Source organism: Bufo gargarizans, chromosome 5 (assembly GCF_014858855.1).
Source record: "Bufo gargarizans isolate SCDJY-AF-19 chromosome 5, ASM1485885v1, whole genome shotgun sequence".
NCBI lineage: Eukaryota > Metazoa > Chordata > Amphibia > Anura > Bufonidae > Bufo > Bufo gargarizans.
The window spans coordinates 150,983,349-151,000,990 of record NC_058084.1 but is presented as its reverse complement, the minus strand read 5'-3'; the positions used below and the strand labels follow the sequence as shown (position 1 = coordinate 151,000,990).

The 17,642-nt window shown below is 42.5% G+C and overlaps 1 protein-coding gene across 1 annotated transcript in view; it reads right to left on the bottom strand.

Moving 5' to 3' along the window:
* The window catches only part of LOC122939350 (leucine-rich repeat and death domain-containing protein 1-like), a 28,832-nt gene extending 20,524 nt beyond the window's left edge, over nucleotides 1-8,308 (bottom strand). The window contains exon 1 of the mRNA XM_044295417.1: nucleotides 8,208-8,308. The gene's annotated coding sequence lies outside the window, so the exon portion shown is untranslated. The remainder of the gene's footprint in view (nucleotides 1-8,207) is intronic.
* Between the last annotated feature and the right edge of the window lie 9,334 nt (nucleotides 8,309-17,642).

Below are 17,642 nucleotides of genomic sequence, written 5' to 3'. Positions count from 1 at the left end.
GGTTTGCTCTATCAATAATATTGTATACACCCTAGTTAATATTTATTCACCAAATGAGCAACAAGTATCTTTCCTTCACAAAGTGATGAGGCACGTCCACAAACTGAAAAAGTTAATTTTCTGCAGGGACTTTAATTTCATAGTGGACCCCAATTTAGATTCCACTAATCCATCTAGACTCTCTATTAGTGGTCTGTATTCCTTTGTTCACTCTGAAGGACTCATTGACCCCTGGCATGCACAACATAGCCAAGAAAAAGACTACTCCTTCTTTTCCCCAATTTATGGATCTTACTCTCGCATAGACTTATTCTTAGTAGACCAAAACACTCTATTTCACACAAAGGCCTCTACAATAGGTCTCTTCACTGGTTCTGACCATGCCCCTATATCTATTACCTTAGAGGACCAATACCAACATCATACAATTCTGGTATCGAGGAAAAACACTTTCCTCTTCAGCCTCCCCTCCTACCAGGCAGAGATCTCTCAAGCTATACAAGAATACTTTAACTTTAATGTGAATTCAGTACCAGACTCCTTCATAATTTGGCAGGCGCACAAAGCTTTTGTTAGAGGTCTGCTTATCAAAATTAACCACAAAGGAAAAAAAGAACGGAGTTAGTAGTCAAGACAATAGTGGACAAAATCTCTAAACTAGAAAAGTTAATAAACAAAAACCAGACCCCCAAACTTCAGAAGAATTGAAGAAGGAAAGAGATAACCTGAGATCAGCGTTAATGCAGGATTACGGAAGGGGACTACTTAGGCTTAAATCCAAATATTATGCGCAAGGTAATAAGGCTGGAAGATTGCTGGCTAGAAAACTAAAAGCTCAACAAACTAAATCCAGGATCCCATATATAACCCACCCCCAAACTAGTGCAAAATTAACAAACCCAAGAGATATTGCAGAACAATTTCGGCTCTACTACATGAAACTCTATCATATTAAAGACAATATCACCCTGTCTGATAACTATACCACTCTAGTTGCGGATTTCTTAACGAAAGCCTCATTCCCTTTCCTATCACCCACCCAGCTGGAGAATCTGAATGCCCCTCTTACTAAAATAGAGATCCATAAATTGATCTCATCCCTCCCTTCAGGGAAAACCCCTGGCCCTGATGGCCTTTCAAATGAATATTACAAGCAGTTTCATTCCTTGTTATCAACATTGTATGACGGGCACTCCCTTCCCGTCAGATATGCTCCAGACCCTGATTATTACTCTCCCTAAACCGGGCAAGTCCAATGACACTCCACAAAACTTTAGACCCATTTCCCTGCTGAATTCAGATATTAAGATCTTTGCAAATTTAGTTGCTTCCAGACTATCCCTAGTTCTCCCATCATTGATCAACTCTGATGAATCAGGCTTCATTAAAGGACGTTTAGCCTCTGATAATATTCGCAGAGTGTTGGATCTATTCAATTATGCAGAACTACATGGTTCTCCTATGTTGGTGGTGACCCTGGACGCCGAAAAGGCATTCGACAGATTGTACTGGCCATATGCCTTCTCGGTTTTAGACTCAAAGGGCTTTAATGGTCCCATCCTAAGTGCTATATCTAGCTTATATTCCAGCCCAACAGCAAAGGTTTTTGTGAATGGGGTACTATCTACTGGTTTCCCTATCCCCAATGGGTCTCGTCAAGGTTGTACACTATCGCCCCTTCTTTTTATTCTAGCCTTAGAACCCTTGGCACCACATATAAGAAGCACAAACGAGATAGAGGGGTTGCAGTAGGTTCCACCATCCATACTATTTCACTTTATGCAGACGACATTATACTTACCTTGACAAACCCGACCAAGTCCCTTGGGAATGCATTGCAGACTATATCTCACTTTGGATCGCAGTCCTACTATAAGGTCAATTAATCAAAATCTCAGGTTATTCCTATTAATATCCCTTTCTCTGAAATTAGACATCTGAAGAATAAATACCCCCTAGACTAGCAAACCTCAGAGCTAACTTACTTGGGAGTCAAACTCACCTCCTCTAGCTCCACCCTCCTTATGAGCCCCTAATCTCTACTCTAACTCAAGACCTTAATAGCTTTGCGATGAAAGATATTTCATGGGTGGGCAGAATAGCCTTGTTTCAAATGATGACATTACCCAAGCTATTCCAATACCTATACCTGAATCCTTCTTTAGGATTGCACAAAATATTCTGAACAAATACCTTTGGAAATCAAGTCAACCCCGATTAGCCTATAGCTTGATGATATGGAGAAGGGGTGCAGGGGGTTTGGGACTACCTTCTATTAGAGACTACTACAATGACATAAGCCCTTCGTTCCTTAGGGTATGGTGGAGTACTACATCTGATAAATCATGGCTCCAAATTGAGTCATTGATCTTTTTCATATTCCTCATAGAGTTTTATAACCATTTAAGGGTAAGACACTACTTTGACACAAATGTTAAAAATACCTCCAAGTACTAACCCTGATATTATGAGACTATTCTAGAACTCTTCTCTACACAAAAGGCACACCACCAGAAATATATGCGACTTAATTGGTGATAAAGCAACGTTTGTCAAATCTAATCCCATTTTAGCGTGGGAAAAGGATCTTGGGCAACCACATGAGGATGATGAATGATCCCAAGCTATAAGCTTCCTCTCGACTAACTTTAAATGTGTCACCACATTATGAAGCAGGAGTGAAAACTCTCCTCCGATGGTACCTAACTCCTGGCAGGCTGAGCCTTATGTACCCCGGGACAGCAGATATGGGACTACTCCATATTCTGTGGGCATGCCCTAAGTTGACACTTTACTGACAACAAGTTTTTGACCTGATATCTCAAATTACGGTATTTCAATTTCCATTATTCCCACTCCAGCATTTGCTCTCTTGTTTATAGGTGTGCACCATCTTCACATATCACATATTAATCTGGTAGGACACATTCTATTACGTGCCAAATTAGTAATTACTTGTCATTGGAAGTCAACAGACCTCCCAAATATAAAAGAGCTCATACTTGCAGTGAACACCACTTGTAGATACGAAAAATCTCTCCCGCCCTCTATCATACACCCCCAAAAAAAGGATAACACATGGGCCCATTGGTTATTACACCCACTTTATACCTCATAATTGGTAACCCCTGTCTCTTATTAGATACTTCAAGGCAGAGGCACCGTCAGAGAGAGTGATGTTCTCTATTTGTTTTTCACCTGACTCTACCTTTTTTACTTGTTTTCTTTTACCTGTTTACTTTTGTATTCGCTTTGTGAAACCGTTCCCAACCGGATGTCGTGACCTCTTGGAGAATGCAGGCTGATGGTTTGCTTTTCTTTGGAAGGCCGCGGCGTACTGTTACTGGTATTACTATGTGAATTATTGGAATTTACATTATAGATCAAACTGTTTTACTCTGTCACATGTATCATGGCACTACTATTATCTTATATGTCACTTGTGATGTAATGCAAAACCACTTTTATTGTCTAGAAAGAGTGTAACTCTTGTCCATATCTGGTATTGCAGTTTAGCCCCCATTTACGGTAAATCAAAGACACAACATATTATCCTTACATTATAAGAGGCTAGATATATGTACCGCCCTGTTTTCTTTGTGAAGAAAGCTTGAGGACTGGGAGAAAAGGGATCAAAATAGATGGAAGGGAAGCACCAGGTATATTTTTGTGGGTGTGGGACAGCCTCCTTTCAAAACTTATGATACTACTGGGCTAGATTGTGGGATACCTCCTTCAAAGGAGTTGTCGCATCAGATTGTTGAGGGCCTGACTCCCAGCAGCCAAGCAAGTAGCTGATGTTGCCACGAAAAGTGCTTCCAGCCAACTGCCACAACAGGGCAGATGTACAATTACATGGCAGGCATTCCAAAAATGGATTATCCATGTAAATACAAGGATTGATCAAGTCAGCCAGATTGGAAGCCACTCTCATGTATCAGCTTTTCTTTCTGGCTCACAGAGAAGGTCCTGAGTAGTGTTGGGCGCAAATATTCGAATAGCGAATATTAATCGCGAATATCGGCACTTCCGAATATTAATCGCGAATATCGGCACTTCGAGAATTCGCGAACATTTAGAATACAGTGATATATTCGTAATTTTGAATATTCTAGATTTTTTTTTTCATCTGTAACCTCCCTTATTGCTTGTGGGCCAATGAGAAGGCTGCAATGTCTTTGTCTGAGCTTAGCAACATCCCTAGCAACCAATAGGAAAGTTGCCTAACTCATACTACACTGAACAAAAATATAAACGCAACACTTTTGGTTTTGCTCCCATTTTGCATGAGCTGAATTCGAAGATCTGAAACATTTTCTACTTACACAAAAGACCCATTACTCTCAAATATTGTTCACAAATCTGTCTAAATCTGTGTTAGTGAGCACTTCTCCTTTGCCGAGATAATCCATCCCACCTCACAGGTGTGGCATATCAAGGTGCTGATTAGACAGCATGAATATTGCACAGGTGTGCCTTAGACTGCCCACAATAAAAGTCCACTCTGAAATGTGCAGTTTGATCACACAGCACAATGCCATAGATGTCACAACGTTTGAGGGAGCCTTCAATTGGCATGCTGACTGCACCACACCAGCCTAGGATTTCCACATCCAGCATGTTCACCTCCATGATCGTCTGAGACCAGCCCCTGGACAGCTGCAGCAACAATCGGTTTGCATAACCAAAGAATTTCTGCACAAACTGTCAGAAACCATCTCCGGGAAGCTCATCTGCATGCTCGTCGTTCTTATCGGGGTCTGGACCTGGACTGCAGTTCATCGCCGTAACCGACTTGAGTGGGCAAATGCTCACATTCAATGGCGTCTGGCATGTTGGAGAGGCGTTCTCTTCACAGATGAATCACGGTTTTCACTGTTCAGGGCAGATGGCAGACAGCGTGTGTGGCGTTGTGTGGGTGAGCTGTTTGCTGACGTCAACATTGTGGATTGAGGGGCCCATGGTGGCGGTGGGGTTATGGTATGGGCAGGCGTATGTTATGGACAACAAACACAGGTGCATTTTATTGATGGCATTTTGAATGCACAGAGATACCGTGACGAGATCCTGAGGCCCATTGTTGTGCCATTCATCCACGGCCATCACCTCATGTTGCAGCATGATAATGCACGTCCCCATATTGCAAGGATCTGTACACAATTCCTAGAAGCTGAAAACATCCCAGTTCTTGCATGGCCAGCATACTAACCAGACATGTCACCCATTGAGCATGTTTGGGATGCTCTGGATCGGCATATAGGACAGCGTGTTCCAGTTCCTGCCAATATCCTCAACTTCGCACAGCTATTGAAGAGGAGTGGACCAACATTCCACAGGCCACAATCAACAACCTGATCAACTCTATGCAACTGAGATGTATTGCACTGCGTGAGGCAAATGGTGGCCACACCAGATACTGACTGGTTTTATAACCCCCCCCCCCAGTAAGGCAAAACTGTGCACATTTCTGAGTGGGCTTTAATTGTGGGCACTCTAAGGCACACCTGTGCAATATTTATGCTGTCTAATCAGCACCTTAATATGCCACACCTGTGAGGTGGGATGGATTATTTCGGCAAAGGAGAAGTGCTCACTAACACAGATTTTGACAAATTTGTGAACAATATTTGAGAGTAATGGGTCTTTTGTGTATGTTGAAAATGTTTCAGATCTTTGAGTTCAGCTCATGCAAAATGGGAGCAAAACCAAAAGTGTTGCGTTTATATTTTTGTTCAGTGTATATAAGAACCTCCCCAGCAGCCCTTGTATGCAGTATTTTGCAGATCTGAGAGAGACAGCAGTGTTATTGCTGTGCTCTCTGCTTTCCTGTGTCATTACATTAGATAATTAGTTAGTTAGTTATCTTATATATATAATACAGATAGTTAGTGGGAGATAGTGATATAGTGTAGCTAATAGGTTCTGCTGTCCATACATACAGTTGCAAGAAAAAGTATGTGAACCCTTTGGAATGATATGGATTTCTGAACAAATTGGTCATAAAATGTGATCTGATCTTCATCTAAGTCACAACAATAGACAATCACTGTCTGCTTAAACTAATAACACACAAATAATTAAATGTTACCATAAACATTCACAGTGCAGGTGGAAAAAGTATGTGAACCCCTAGACTAATGACATCTCCAAGAGCTAATTGGAGTGAGGTGTCAGACAACTGGAGTCCAATCAATGAGATGAGATTGGAGGTGTTGGTTACAGCTGCCCTGCCCTATAAAAAACACACACCAGTTCTGGGTTTGCTTTTCACAAAAAGGATTGCCTGATGTGAATGATGCCTCGCACAAAAGAGCTCTCAGAGGACCTACAATTAAGAATTGTTGACTTGCATAAAGCTGGGAAGGGTTATAAAAGTATCTCCAAAAGCCTTGCTGTTCATCAGTCCAAGGTAAGACAAATTGTCTATAAATGGAGAAAGTTCAGCACTGCTGCTACTCTACCTAGGAGTGGCCGTCCTGTAAAGATGACTGCAAGAGCACAGTGCAGACTGCTCAGTGAGGTGAAGAAGAATCCTAGAGTGTCAGCTACAGACTTACAAAAGTCTCTGGCATACGCTAACATCCCTGTTAGCGAATCTACGATACGTAAAGCAGTAAACAAGAATGGATTTCATGGGAGGATACCACAGAGCAAGCTACTGCTGTCCAAAAAAAAACATTGCTGCACGTTTACAGTTTGCACAAGAGCACCTGGATGTTCCACAGCAGTACTGGCAAAATATTCTGTGGACAGATGAAACCAAAGTTGAGTTGTTTGGAAGAAACACACAACACTATGTGTGGAGAAAAAGAGGCTCAGCACACCAACATCAGAACCTCATCCCAACTGTGAAGTATGGTGGTGGGGGCATCATGGTTTGGGGCTGCTTTGCTGCATCAGGGCCTGGACGGATTACTATCATCAAAGGAAAAATGAATTCCCAGGTTTATCAAGACATTTTGCAGGAGAACTTAAGGTCATCTGTCCACCAGCTGAATCTCAACAGAAGATGGGTGTTGCAAGTTGCAACAGGACAACGACCCAAAGCATAGAAGTAAAACAACAACAGAATGGCTTAAACAGAAGAAAATACGCCTTCTGGAGTGGCCATCAGAGTCCTGACTTCAACCCGATTGAGATGCTGTGGTATGACCTCAAGAAAGCGATTCACACCAGACATCCTAAGAATATTGCTGAACTGAAACAGTTCTGGAAAGAGGAATGGTCAAGAATTACTCCTGACCGTTGTGCACGTCTGATCTGCAACTACAGGAAACGTTTGGTTGAAGTTATTGCTGCCAAATGGGGTTCAACCAGTTATTAAATCCAAGGGTTCACATACTTTTTCCACCTGCACTGTGAATGTTTACATGGTGTGTTCAATAAAACCATGGTAGCATTTAATTCTTTGTGTGTTATTAGTTTAAGCAGACTGTGATTGTTTATTGTTGTGACTTAGATGAAGATCAGATCACATTTCATGACCAATTTGTGCAGAAATCCATATCCTTCCAAAGGGTTCACATACTTTTTCTTGCAACTGTACATGCTACATACATAGTGCTGTGATGTATGTATGTATGTATGCTACATACATACATAGTGCTGTGATGTTCCAAGTTCACAACAATACTCAGTGCACCAATCACTAATAAGTAGTCAGACCTGTTAAAATCTGAAGTTGCACGTATTGCGCCAAAATATTCGCATCATTAGTGCTGATTTCGCAATCGCGAATATATTGGAGCACTCTATCTGCATATAACGCTATTGTAATGTTCTGACGTGCCAACCATTTTCTGCAGTCTGAAGAAACTTCTAGCAGCTTGAAAAATGTAGCTATAGTGACCCACGCCTGTATCTTGCACGCATTACACGAATATTACATTGCCGATTTTTTGCGATCAAGAAAATAATCGCGAATATATGATTAATATTCTACCAAATATTTGCAAAATATCATGAATTTGAATATTGCCCCTGCCGCTCATCACTACTCAGGGACCCATCTATAATGTCTGTATGCCTTCATTAGACAACTGTTTCAACTTTATGTCTAAACACAGGATTTGGAGCTTTGTATTATAAAAAAACATTAAAAGGAAATATGGCAAAAAAAAGCTATACATGGGCACATTTACTTGTAGCAAGCATATGACCCAGGTGACAATGCTTTCAGTTACTGCATTGAAGCAGTCTGCACTTACCTGGATTGTTCGGTAGAACTGAGGAGAAGGTAATAATTCCACATTAACAGCTGAAATGCTGAGTGACAAACCATGGGAGGCACATGCTGTATGGTTGCCAGGCTCAGCAGAGGATCTCATAGATTGTAGTGATGGGAGATACAAGTAGATGACGGGTCACTATGGTGAGCTGTACATAAACACTTTCCTGTCAAGTGAGCTGTACAGACCTGCCTGCTCAGCCTGTGGTCAGTAGGTATTTACTTGTGCTACAGCCCTTCCCAAACCATTCATTCTCCCAGAACCTACAATACCACTCTGTCAGCTGTCATCATTAATACCCTGCATGGCTGCCCCTGGAGTAACCAGATTTAAATGGGCTGTAGCTAACCCGGAGAGCAGGAGCCTGTGTGTTGGTATGCTGTAAAGCCCATTTATTTCAGGCCTTCCCCTAGCAACCCCAAGTACGAGAAGGAATGGGGACAATCAGACGATTCTTCTGTCCTACAGAGAAATCTTTTACATGGGAATAACAGCACTAGGAAAGCAGGTTTAATATATGCAGCCGCACAATACTAATCTCCATGCCCTAAAATATAAAAAACAACCTCAAGTAGATGTAATCCTGGACTTGTCATGAGGTTAAAGGGGTTTTCCCATCTCAGACAATGGGGGCATATCGCTAGGATATGCCCCCATTGTCCGATAAGTGCGGGTCAAAATCAGTTTTCTCAAAGTTACCGTATATATAACAGCTGGGTGACAACCAATATTGCTGCTGCAGTTACCCGCCGTTGGAGTGCTGTGAGGAGGACTGGAGTAGTGGTAATGGCAATGATGGGTGCAGTAGTTGTTCACAATGGAGAGATGAGATGTCTAGTCCTGTCACTCAAAAGGGAGGGGGGAGTACAGAGAGCACAGGTGACATTACGCTCAGTGTTCCTAGTGCTATGGCCAGCACCCTGGTGCTCCAACTAGGTAATTTACATAAAAATAAAAATATATTATTAACTCTTTTAGCTAGAAACCTAGTGAGAGGCACTACGTCACAAAGCCATGAAAGAGGTACCTTCCACAAAGCAAAAACGTATTCATTTCTATCACCTTGCTGCCAAACAAACTGTAGCAAACCTTTGACTTCATGGAAGTCAAACAGGCTTGGACTGGCCCACTGGAGAGCAGTGGCAACTCTAGGAACAATATATGGGGGGGGGGGCACATAAGATATCACAGTCAAAAATGGGGGGACACTAATAGTTTTCAACACTTAATCATACTACTAAAAAATAAATAATAAGTATATATAAATAAGATTACACAATACTAGAGTATTGCGGTATGCAGGGATACCTTTTTATTGTACTAACCTAATACTTAAAAGACAAGCTTTCAAGAGTTTTCCTTTCTTCCTCGGTATTGCTTCCGACCTGAGAAAGAGAGAAACACTCTCAAAAACTTTATAGTTGAACCACTTCACATCCAGGCCATTTACCCCCTTCCTGACAGCCTAATTTTGCAAATCTGACATGTGTTAACTTTGGAACGCTTTTACTTATCCAAGCCATTCTGAGATTGTTTTCTCGTAACACATTGTACCGCATTTTTTGCCCTATAAGACACACTCCCCCCCCCCCCCAAAAGTGGGGGAAAAATAGCAGTGCGTCTTATGGGGCGAATGCTGCAAGTTACAATGATACACGGCCGCCGCAATGCCGCACAGTGCTGTCGGTGGGTATATCAACTGAGAGGGAGGAGGGGATGGGGGCCGGCATCTGGATTAGGAATGACAGCAGGGACCGGTGCAGTCCCTGTATCCTAATGCACCGGCCCCGCTCACTGTTGTATAATCTTAAGTTAAAATAATGTGTGAGGGGGGCACTCTGTTATCAGGGCCACATAGACCATCAATCATAGATTTGATTAAAATTCATTTATTGTGATGGTAAATAATAAAAAATAAAAATCAGCAGCAATAATTATAAAATCAATGGATCAAGATCAGCAGCAGATATCAAGCAACAATAGAAAAAGTGCTATATAAATTGGCAGCAATATACTCTATATATAGGCAGCAATGGAAAAGTGCTATGTGCAGTAACAGCAATACAATCAATAGATCCAGATCAGCAGTAGATATCAAGCAACAATAGAAAAATTGCTATATGTATTGGCCGCAATATATCAAACAACACCCACAATGCTATATATACTGGCAGCAATTAAGCAGCAGCAATGGAAAAGTGCTATGTGCAATAGCAGCCATATGGATCAGCAGCAATATCAATGGATCAACGGCAGTCTTATGTGCATCAAGATAGGAGAACCAGCAGCATCAAAGTCCCAATATGAAAAAATCGTATCAAAATCATATATAAAAAATTGTGATATAGACAAAATCGTAGTAAAAACTATCCAGTGATAGCTACGGTGCAATGTCCATCTGTATTGAAACCATGTAGTAAATCGATATCTAAATAGCCTTCTCTGTTCTATATTCGCATCCAGAATTAAATTGCACAGTATGTATGTACTTTACCACTCCACGTCGTATGTAGCTTCTCCGATATCTTTCTAACTTTTCAGCCTGCTAGGACCTCCGCGGCGTCCCACGTGATCCAGCCGTCTTCTAATGGCGTCCCACGTGACAGCAGCAGGAAGCAGGGCGTGTTTTAAAGATCTCGTAAACTTCTCCGCTCCTCTATATCGGATCGATTGTTATGCTTCGAATAATTGTTAATCGCTCCTGTATCTGAACTGTATATTGTGGAGTGTAAATTCGATGGCTGTCCTTCTTTACCAAACGCGTTTCGGGTCAAAAGAACGCCCCTTCCTCAGTGGTGGACAGCAAATGCGATAATGTTCTTTTTATAGGGTCAGCAATCTTTTCCTCACAGGTGATTTCGAGAATGGATAATCCACAAAATCTGGATTTGCGATCCAAATACTGGCATTATATTCACAATATGATTAAAACTTAACATTTAATGGTGATCAATTAATGGTGATTTACCGCCTAGCCTGCGAATGCGGCAAGGAATATGTTGGCAAGACCATCCGAGAGTTTCGCAGGCGGGTGGGTGAACACCTCAATGATATTTCAAAGAGCAAGGACACGCCAATAGCCAACCACATTCGTACCCATCACAACGGCACTGCCCATGTGACATTTATGGGCATTGACCGGGTCCTCCCGCCGCGCCGCGGAGGTGATTGGGACCGGCTGATTCTTCAGCGTGAACTTCGCTGGATATACTATCTCAAATCCATGACACCATTGGGGCTCAATGAACAGCTCAATTTTAGCTGCTTTCTGTGAACATTTGATGACATTTTTGGTCCTATTGTTCAGCCCCTCTGCTTCTTTTAATATTTCTCAATATCATAATTTATCTAGTCACAATTATTTCTTGTCCTCCATGCCTCCTGACCTCTCTGTCGGCTCTCTGTTACAGCATCTGGGCCTCTTTGCTTATGTCTTTCCTCCCAAAGAAGCTCTGAAGCTGAGAGCATTTTTCTCTCCCCTTCTTTTTGAGACCGCTGACACGCAGGTCTCACACTATAGCCACTGGCTCACCGCGCGTCTCTGCGCGGCGTCCAGTTGCTAGGAAGCCAGACCCGCCCCCAGTTGTCTTACCTCTCCCCTCCTGCTATCCTGCGTGCCTTTGCGACGTCGTTGGCTGGCGTCTGCGTTCCACGTGCGTTCCACCTGCCTCCGCCCCCGCTCCTGAGGTGCGGCCGCTGTGGCGGCATGTGGAGCGCACACGCCGCCCGACGCTGCGTTCCAGCACACGCAGGTCTGCTGTTCACAGGAATCAGCCTTCCCGGTCTCCACGTGACATCCGGAGGGGGTGTGCCCTGCGAAAGGGCGCGCTCTGGCTCCCCTCATTTAAACGGCACTCTTCAGGCTAACAGTGCTGACAGCCCCTCATCTCATACCCTTTGATTTGGGCCCCACAGTGACCGCATCACGCCGTTTTGGCGTCCCTGCTTATGTGCCTGGACAGCCCACTGGTCAGCCAGCACCTGCGGTCCTGTTTGTAGGATTTTTTTGTGGTCCGGTCCCACTGGCCTGGCCACTGTACCCGGAGTCCGAATAGGCCCCACTGGACCTTTCGGCAGTCTCAAACAGTTATTATTATTTTTTCTGTTTTACTGCTATAGCTCCCACATCTGCGGCTAGTCCCTGCCACAGGTCTAGCCACCAGCATTTTTCGCTTCTCAGGCACAAAGTGCCTGCTAGCCCATTTTTTTACGTCCCCTGATGAGTTAGTCTAAACTGAAACGTGACACGTCGGGACACTGTTAGGGCTTATTAGGGACACCGGCCCATACCAGGGTTAGGTATCCGGACGGGGTCGCTCCTTGCGGAGCAAGCACTCCGTATAGGTAGGTAGGGTCGACTAGCCCCTCCCCTATCACCAGGGATACACTAGGGACCAATTTTTCCCGACCCTGCCTACCGTCCAGCACTTTTGGTACCATCCTTACTGCACGAGCTCCTGCAACCAGCACCCGCCTTGAACCGGACTCCTTACCTGCGATCTTGTTACCCAGGTTCCATCTACAGAGACCGGTCCATCTATCAACCATCCAGGTGAGAACGTTCCATTTCTTGATACTGGTGTTTATTCGTGCAACTGTGTTTGGCCCATTTGGGCCTGTCCATTTATTATTTTACATGTTTCCTTTTTTATGCCATTTTTTCTAATTGATCACCATTAAATGTTAAGTTTTAATCCCTTTGATCCCCTCAATGGATCAGGTTATATAACTCATTCAATTTGGGATTTTTGGTCAAGACTCCAAGCTTGACCTGTGCACTTGTTGTATATTCACAATATGACCCTCATTTCTTTATGTCTTTCACTCATATGTCTTACATATTGTTGCTTATTCATACACATATAATAATTATATTGAAGATAGTGATTAAAATTAACATAGTAGTTATATTAAAAAATAATTCTACTAAAAACCACACCTGCGTTTTTTGTGCGTTTTTGATGCGTTAGTCAGGAATTTTTGTGTGACACTATTTACATCCTTTTAATTTTGTGTGACACCCTCTTTTCATCTTTCTAGTCTCAATCACATTCTTATCATATGTAATTTCATGTCCATATCGCTCACTTTCCATGTACACATAGCTCTTAGGTCACCATATACTCGTATCAATTTTGTTGCTCTTTTACTTATATATTTCAATAAAAAAATTATTAAAAATTCGATATAATATTTATCCAATCTCTAAAATTCGATATTAATAAAACTCTCATTCTTTATTCCATTAAACCTCTACGATCGCACATGCCTATTTTGGTGCGTTATCTATACGTTATTTGTTAAAAACTATAAAAAGCTATAAAAAGCTATACACACTATATTCTGTCAATTTTCTTCCTGTCTATGAAAATTTTGATGAGATGTAAATGTGGGGGGAAGTCCACCGGGAAGGAGAGATCGGGGTGCTGATAAACAGCCAGACACCCGATGTCTCGTCACCAGTGGACTGTCACCCCACTTACAGGAAACCGAATATTTCCATTTCTGCATTTAAACCTCTTGGTATCATACTGTCAAATTCAAAAATCCTCTTGGACTCGACTCTTGACATGTGCGCTATATGGTTACCACCCCTCCAGGTTTTCTTTACCCTTTCTAAAGCCATGTATATAAGGCTGGAGAAGTCACAATTATGTTTCTCTTTATAGTGTTTTGAAAGGGAGTGTAATTCATAGCCTTTCTTTATACTCCTCATATGCTCGGCTATTCTTTTGTGCATTGGTCTTTTTGTCCTCCCTATATATTGTTTAGCACAAGGACATTGAATCAGATATATCACATCAGTCGAGTCACATGTTAATCCTTCCTTGATTTCTAAACTGAATGCGTTTTGTGTGGATTGTGCTTTTATGGTTTTCTTTGTAAAGGAACTACGTTTACAGCAATAACAGTGTCCACATCTATGGAAACCCTCATCAAAAGATTTATAGACAGGAAGAAAATTGACAGAATATAGTGTGTATAGCTTTTTAGAGCTTTTTATAGTTTTTTTTTTAAACATCTTTTTATTATTGATCAGGATATATGATACAGTAGATACATCAGTTACAAATGTGGTATGAATGACAGCATTGTACACGAAATGAAACGTCACATCTTGGTTTACAGCTGAACAATATGTTATCCTGATCTTTTCTCTGCAATTTTACATTTATTTCTTCAAAACAATTCCCTCCCCCCTATATAACATCCCTAAGTTCCAACTCCCTCTAACCACTTAAACCCAATAGCGATTCTGACTGTGTAAGACCAGCGTTCATTACATCTCTTTTGTGTCCCTTGGCTTATGAGGCGATCTCCTTATCTAGCCCTCGCTGATGTAGATATCAAATTTCCAACCTTCCCAAGGTTCCTTTCAGCTGAGACATTAAGTACCATTTTGTCTGTCGGAACGGCTTCATTAACTCCTGTATTTCATTGTCTGAAAAAACGTCTGAAATAAATTTTTCCCATTTTTTAATAAACCTGCCTATGGTCTTTTCCTTATGCCTTTCAATCTCCAGCCTCTCCATGTATGATACGTATTTCATTGTTCCCATGACTTCTTCCCACTCTGGTATCGACGGTTGGAGCCATTTTCTCAGAATAGATTTTTTAACACACATGAGTAACACATGTATCCCACTTTCTGCTACCGCTCGGCCTTGTGTGTCTGATGGATCACTCAGGATATATTGAAAAATACATTGCATCGGGTCAAGTTTCACTTTTATCCCCCATACTTTCTGTATGTATTGCACAGTTCGTGACCATAATGTTTGTAAGTCTGGGCAGGTCAGTAGGCCATGGAGGAGATTTGCCTTGGGTAGTAAACATTTAGGGCAGTGTCTCTGATAGTGGGCTAGGGCCTCTTTGTTCTTTGTATTTCAAATCAAAGGCATATGTTGCTTTGTGCATTATGCACAATTGTGTCTCCCTCCATTGTTCATTGGAAAGCAACTTCCTAACAAATTCAAGACCCTCCCTAATTTTTTTGGGGTACATCCAGATCCTCCAGCTCCCTTTCCCATGATTTAAAGGTTCTATTTACTAGCCCTAGCGTTTGAGTGCTATGGATCCTGCGATATAGATCAGAAAGAGAGTTTGGTGAAGTCCCAAAAGAGCTTCAAACCACACCAGTCTCTCAGCCTCACCCATCCTCTCTGACTGTCCCCTACAGTGGGCTTTTACTTGTTGGTAGGGGAGGAAGTGTGCTTCCGTAAGTTGGTATTTATCCCTAAGCTCTTCCCATGGCAGGAGGGCCTGGCCAGGACCATCTAGTAAGTGATGTAGTCTATTAATACCTTTCCCTCTCCATGCCTGGAACATCTTATTTTCTCTTCCCTGAGAAAAGGAAGGCAAAGACCACAGTGGCAACTGGGGTGACACATAAATCGGCAATCTGTATATTTTTCCTTTTTATAGTTTTTAACAAATAACATATGGATAACACACCAAAATAGGCATGTGCGATCGTAGAGGTTTAATGGAATAAAGAATGAGAGTTTTATTAATATCGAATTTTAGAGATTGGATAAATATTATATCAAATTTTTTAGTAAAAGAGCAACAAAATTGATACGAGTATATGGTGACCTAAGAGCTATGTGAACATGGAAAGTGAGCGATATGGACATGAAATTAGATATGATAAGAATGTGATTGAGACTAGAAAGATGAAAAGAGGGTGTCACACAAAATTAAAAGGATGTAAATAGTGTCACACAAAATTCCTGACTAACGCATCAAAAACGCACAAACACGCAGGTGCGGTTTGAAGTATAATTATTTTTTTATATAACTACTATGTTTATTTTAATCACTATCTTCAATATAATTATTATATGTGTATGAATAAGCAACAATATGTAAGACATATGAGTGAAAGACATAAAGAAATGAGGGTCATATTGTGAATATAATGCCAGTATTTGGATCGCAAATCCAGATTTTGTGGATTATACATTCTCGAAATCACCTGTGAGGAAAAGATTGCTGACCCTATAAAAAGAACATTATCGTATTTGCTGTCCACCACTGAGGAAGGGGCGTTCTTTTGACCCCGAAACGCGTTTAGTTAAGAAGGACAGCAATCAAATTTACACTCCACAATATACAGTTCAGATACAGGAGCGATTAACAATTATTCGAAGCATAACAATCGATCCGATATAGCGAAGCAGAGAAGTTTACGAGATCTTTAAAACACGCCCTGCTGGGGCGTGGCCTGGCTGCTGAGCGAGATGGCCGCATGAAAGAGGAGCTCCTGCACCGCAGCGACATATTCCCAGCCAGCCTTGCGTGAACAGCTTCCGAGTGGCTGATTTTCTGCCTCCCGCCGTCTCTACCGTCCCCTGCAGCTATGGGGAAATCGAAGAGGTCCCTACCTCAATTGCAGTATGGATCGGTGGACTCCTTCTTCACGAGGGGCAGAGGAAAAGATGGAGCCGGCCCCATGACAGAATCCCCGCCAGCGTCTCCTCTCAGCGATCCATCGCCTTTACCTGCAGTCCGCTCCCCGTCCCCACCGGACCATTCAGAGATGACTCACCTCCTCCATGGATCCCAGCCGTCTCTTCCTCCGACTCCTGCAGATATTGCAGACCCCGCACACGCTGGACAAGATGGCGCCCGATCCCCCTCAGGCAGCGCTGACCTCCATGAGTGGCCACAACTCAGAGACTCCCAGCATCTGAACATGGATGTCTCCGATCCCTCTGCTCTACAGGTCAATGACTTTGCTAGCAAATCCTATGCTGCTGAGCAGCCTGATGATGACCCGTTCCACAGTCTCTCTACCTCTGTTAAATTAGTCACTGAGGACTCCCTCAAGAATATGCTGCTGGCCCTAAAATTCTCCCTCAGCACTGATATGGGGAAACTACTTAACCCTGTGTTCACAAGAATGCAGACAGCTGAACGCAAAATTGACCACATTGAAACGAAAATGGGCGAATTTGCGTCATCCCAAAACGAGCTTATTGACGCTCATAATGACATGGCGGACCAGATTGAAGCCATTAATTTAAAGCTAGCTGACATGGAGGATCGCTGAAGGCGAAATAACATAAAGTTTAGAGGCATCCCTGAAGAGGTGACCCCTGAGGAATTGCAACCATATTTGAAAGGCCTCATGAAATTGCTCCTGCCTCAGATTCCGGTCCCTGACATGATCATAGATCGGGCTCACAGGATTCCAAAGCCCTCTCATTTAGGGTCACATATTCCGCGCGATACCCTTGCTCGCATCCACTTTTTTCACACCAAGGAAGCCATGATGTCAGCGGCGCGAAGAAAGCAACCACTCCCGGCTCCGTATGAAACAGTGAAGCTTTTCACGGATCTGTCCAGATTCACGCTCCGCCGTCGCAGAGAGCTAATACCTATAACTACAGCTCTTCAGGACTGTGATGT